Source organism: Cydia splendana, chromosome Z, assembly GCF_910591565.1.
Source record: "Cydia splendana chromosome Z, ilCydSple1.2, whole genome shotgun sequence".
Taxonomy (NCBI): domain Eukaryota; kingdom Metazoa; phylum Arthropoda; class Insecta; order Lepidoptera; family Tortricidae; genus Cydia; species Cydia splendana.
The window spans coordinates 42909305-42915425 of NC_085987.1; positions in this window are offsets into that span (position 1 = coordinate 42909305).

Genomic DNA, 6121 nt, shown 5'->3' on the forward strand with positions numbered 1-6121 from the left:
TGCAAGTAAAACATGACTCTTTCAGTCTGAAACATCACGGAATTTGAAATAAGTAGGTATATTCGGACAGCCCGGACAGGCAAGAAATGTGTCTCACGCCCGATAGGGCGGCGCAATAATCATACGCATGATTAATAACAAATATTTTTAATATTTTCGTGATACTCGTAATGATAACATCGGATTACGCTCTGGTCTGTATCTGTGGGGAGTCCGCTAGCTGGCGCGGGTGCACGCAACGGGTGAGCGGGTTTACGAAAAATAGTATGAGCAACGCTATACGACTGTGACACTCTTCGGTGTCCGCGGAAGCTGGTAACTTATAATAAGAAAGTATATCTATTCAACTACTTCTAAGGACCTCACTGAGGCGAGAGAAACTTCAGTATTTAGTACTATTATTGAATCTAGATAAATCCGGCACAAAACATACTGGCTAATACACTATTCGCTAGCTGTCTCTAAATGTCTCATTATACACATTTGATGCCGGCTGTACACACTCGTCGGGAGCCTCTCGCAGAATTTTAGCAAAAACCCGACCCAATCGAATAAGGGCGAGACGAGTACACACTCGTTCTCGGTCTGTCTAGGGATCTCTTGACGAGTGTCTAGGTATAGCCCGACAAGAAATTTTATTGTAGAAAATTATTGAAGGCGCCACTTCCTATGTAACTGTCACATTTTTGATGTAACATGAATAACACGGCAACAATTTAGTAATTTTTTTTAGTTCAATTTTATTTAATTTCTATTATTTTATTTCGCACTATACAGCCGGCGTGAACAATTATGTTACTAAGGGCCAGTTGCACCAACCACAATTAACAAACTGATCAACGTCAAGCAGCAGATAACTATGAAACTTTCTATACAATAAAATTTAGCGAACGCTAAAACGGTAACAGACGGTTTGGTGCAACCGACCCTAAATGTATAATACTATTTTAGCACCTCGTTGCTACAATTACATTTGCTAGGCTTGTCGCGGGCCTGTCTCTTTCTAGTTAAAGTTATAGAGCGTTAGTGTGAAAGAGACGATAACCAGCCCGCAATTAAGCGCTAGGTTGTGATTAGAAGAATTAAAAATATTTTGGAATACTTGAACACTATACATAATTATGTTTTCATATATCGATGAGCGTAACCTTAGTTTCTGAGTTACAACATCAGTTTCGAGTAAATAAATTGTACCGTTCTCGAAAACGTTCTCCGTTTTGTATGAGGAAACGAGAACGTTCCCGATAGTAAACGTAGAACGTTATCGAGAACTGCACAACTAGGTAGTTACATATATATACACACCTATAGTTTGGGGCCATTCGTTTCATCTCTTGTGAAACCACTGATTTTTCGACAAAAGTAAACACTTAATCTAGGTACAATTCAATAATAGATTTTGCTGCACAAAGTATACTCTAATTTAGAGTCTGTGCGGAAAGAGAAGAGTCGTGGAGTGTATGGGGCCCAATAGAAAGAAAGAAAGAAAATACATTTATTTACGTCAACCAATCATTAAATTATAAATTATACATTCCACGACTCTACTCTTTCCGAACAAACTCTATAAATTATTTATTAATAGCAGCCTTCTTCAAAAGAAGCAAAGAAAAGTAAATAATAGACTATCAATCTCCACTCTGCCTCATCATTATTCTAGATGGCGCCACCAACAAAGAGATAAAGCGCAACGCAATCTAGTGAGCACTCAAAGAGTTCTAAAATAGAGCGTAGCGTAAGGGGGGATGTTGAATTATGGTGCTAATTTCCGTGGCAGTTGTTAGCCCCCCCTCTCCACGAATGCGCTACACTTTTAACCTTTCACATTTGGTATGGTTAGAAAAACACTTGCTGAGAAGAACTAGCCAGGAACTCAGTTGTTACGGCCATAGATAAAGAACTATTGAAGGTCTGCACTATTGAAAAGCAGACTGCGCTGACCACTAGATGACGCTGTTCGGTGCCATACGTTCTAACCTATTCAGTGTTATCACGACAGATGACGCCAGATTGTCGTTACGGCATGGGTCGTGTCAAGGTAGCACCATAACCAGAACAAATGCATAAAAATTTGGTAAATTAGAATCTCTTGGAAAATTTATAAATATTCAGCGGCTGCGCAGCGCCATTTGCGCCAGATGCCAAAACTGACATAAGCCAATAATCAATGGTTTATTGGTGCTTCTGGCTCTACTATCTACGTTGTTTTCCCATCGAAGGTGCATTGAGATGACAGCTGTCAATTCTTTTTTAATTGCGCAAAGATGACATTTGATGAGAAGAATTGGCTAAAAACTCAGTTTACATACCAATTTCAGTCTCCTGTTAATAAACATCGTTCATTGGATATCTAAAAGCGTAGCTTATAGGGGGGATGTTGTAATGTAGAATTCCGTGGCAGTTGTCAGCCCCCCCTTCCCACGAATGACTACACCTTTGAGATAAAAATCCAGTTCAATTTCTATCAAGTTGTGTACGTACTTGTTATTACAAGGGAGTATCTGAAGGAGCTAGAAAAAGAGCTAGACTAGCTAGTCATTCTACGTGGCAGCGACAGTATGTATGGCAGTGCTATTATAAAACTTTTTATAAACATCAAGCTCCCGCTCGCTGTGCAAATCGCTGGGTCACCTCGGGCTAAACATAGCTCCTCACTTTCCAGAAAAATGTTTGTAGCCTCAGGAATCTCCCTATGTCATATTGATACTGATAATTCTCATGGCAGTTGTTAGTCCCTCTCTACCAGAGATGAAGATGCTGAGATGAACAGCTGGAACCACACGTGATAAAACGAAACCAGTATGACTACCTCTGATGAGGCAGTTATAAAGTTGTCCCCATGCACCATGAGATAAGATTACTGAAAGCCGGCTTGGATGGTACGGCCGTGATGAAACGCCCCGAAGAGCTCATGGCCCGGAGAGCCCTGACAATATCATGCTCAAGGCAATGAGAGACCCAAAATCACGTGGTTGGCTACTGTAACTGTAGCCCCAGGCTTGGAGCGAGGCCATCAAAAACGCGACAACTCAGGACAGACCTTTCTGACGCCTTATAACGAGGAGAGCCGACCCCATTAATAATGGGAAGTGGCAAGTAAAAAAGAAGTTGTTAGTCCCAATCAATACGCTATGCCTGTATTATTTGTTGTATCGCCAGCCAGGAGCTGTATTATTGATAGTATTAGTGGTAAAAAAAAACTCGCTGAGAAGAATTGGCAAGAAACTCAGATGCAAAGTGAATGAGCCTTAGGGCCGTTAGGTTTGGAAGTTTCGTCCACTTAGGGCGATAAATATGTGGTATAGAGCTAATTTAAACCTTTTTTTGACGGAATCTCCAAGAGCCATAACGAAAGTTAGTATAGTTAAGTATGATATAGGCAATAAAGTAAAATAAACAATGAAAATGTATATACAAACCTCTGTCTCTCTTGGCTCACCAAATGGCGTTGTATGTATAAGCAGAGTACAAACAAGCTACATCGTTTTATAAGATAACCTTTCCAAATGACGCTACACATTGATGACGAATGCTTTGTATGGATTTTGAGTCCTTTTAACTTATTCTTCTCTGATTTTACATAATTTTAAAAATATAACCAAATCCAAATCTGCATGAAACTTTACAACAATATAGTAAGATGATAACATTGAGACACGTTTCTTTCTTTTACTGACATTAGTAGATAATTTAAAATAATATTTGAACCTTTACACACATAATATAAGTATAATGAGCGTAAATGTCCTCACCTCAAAACGCATACCTACCTAGACAAACATGTACACAGGTCACGCTCATACCTGTATCCATAGATAACTAATAGTTAAGTATTATGTTCTGACTAATATAAAAAAAAACTAATAGTAGAGTACCTACAAAATATTATGTTATAATAGATGGCGTTGTCCGGATGCCGTATATTTCGAGGTAACTAATTTTCAAGAGTTGTCACAAAACATACAACGCCGTGTTAACTTAACTTATTCAGGTATTTATCACTACACAATATGTTTTTGTAAACTGTAACTACACCCCTAATATGTATATGTAGTTCTTTTGCGTATACTAAAACGTACAATCTTTAAAAAATGAACTGATAACACATTACAAATCTTTCAATAACTTTTAATCATTATTTCACAATACAATTGGTTTGTTCGGTCAAGTCTACTCCGTATCAGTTTATAAAATATAATCGTATGATCCCCGCGCAAATGACACAGCACACATCATGCCGTGCAAAAACATCCATCTATCTCTTTCTAATTAATGCAGATGGAAAGAGAGGAAGCATTTATAAAACGAGACATGTTGCGTTGTCAGAAACAGGTTTCATACCATACAGTCGATTATTGGTTCTAGTGTTCGAGTATCCCGAAACAATTGAAACACGAAGCCAACGAGGAATTAGTTAGACAGTTGAGACAGATGTTAGGCGTAAACGCACCGCGTAACGTCAGTAAACTTTGATGCAACTACAATGTAAAGTGGAGCAGCCGACGATGACAGTCGGGAAGTTGGAAAAGGATCATATATTTTAAACTTTTAACCGCCATCGACAGCTAAAATTAATATTGATGGCGGTTAAGAGGATAAAATGTAGAAGTTAACTATAGTTTGGCAAACCATTTCCATCAATAGAAAAAGACGGCAAATTTGAAAATGTAGGCGCGAAGAACACCCGCAGATGATTTGAATTTCGCGCCTTTTGTACTGACAAAGTGGGTTTGTCAGAGTATAATATCCACCTACATTATACTAAGAATAAGCTGGTAATGGTTTTCTTTATAAGGAAGTATTGCGTATGAGAAACTTTTGAAATGCTGGTCTGCTAAAATAATTTATTTTCTTATTGATCTTAATTATAATTATAGAGTTAGATTAAACGTCATGTTAGGTAGATATCAACCGTGACCGTATCATAATCATACCAAACCGATCTCGCGTCCCTAAAGATAATAAAGTATAAATTAAAAATACTATACTTGGTTAACCAAAGCCCACTCAACTCGAAAATGTGTAATTTAATGCCTAAAGGCAATAAATAATATAAAAAATAAGTTACAAAATTGGAAGATGGCTATTTTCCGTTCTTGGTTTTAAATTCATGACTTTAGTTATTTTTCATACACGAAAAGACATCTTTTAAAATAATAACATTCAACCCATTGGAATAAGTTTATACCTCCACGAACCTTAAAACAACGAATTTTAGTGTTTTTATGCGCCATACCGACCATTAAAACGTGTTAGGGTGGTTGCAGTCAAGTGTAAAAATATGTGTTGGGTGTAGACAACTTACCTACTCAAAAATAAGTCCCATAGTTCTTAATAGGGGGTATTACTGCAATGCTCTGCCGCCAGAGTGCAGCACTAGCTCCTCTAGTAAACCATCATAGAGTAACTAATGTACACACTGTGCCTTTTTAAACTGTTTTTTATAAGTTTTCACAGATAATAAAATATGACATTGATGCATCAAGACGGTTTGTTAACAAGGGCCTACCGGGAAACGCGAAAATCGAAATTTAGTTATCTGCCTCTTCATCGCTCGAATAAGCAAGAGTGATAGAGAGGTTAGATAACGAAATTTCGATTGTCTTGTTTCGCGGTAAACCCCAGGTTGTGACGGATAGTGGTAGTGGCGCCCCCTACGCAGTTTCGCGTAATATTCCCTATTCGCTGACATAAGCGCTGTGCGACATATTTTTGAGTATGATTCGTGCACCCATATTTTTACCCTAACTTCTTAACCGACAGACGTAGGTGACTTGTTTGAGTGTATGTATGTGGTTATTACGCTCTAGCGGGGCTAGTTTTTGGGCAATTGATCATATTTAACGCGAGATGCTCATGTACACGATCAATGCAGCTTTAGTACAAAATAGGTCCCTAGTTGAATAACTAGGGTTCAATCCTAAATAGCGATTATAATTCGGAAACTAACTAGTATAAGTTTATTGTTTTAGTAATTATTTATAAGACGTATGGGTATAATTAGTAGCGATAAAAATTCATTGATGTATTTTTACAAGATTCACCTAAATAGTGTTTAGTATTATAACATGCAATGCACTGGTTGCCCTTTTAATGAATTGTCAAATTATTAACGTAGACA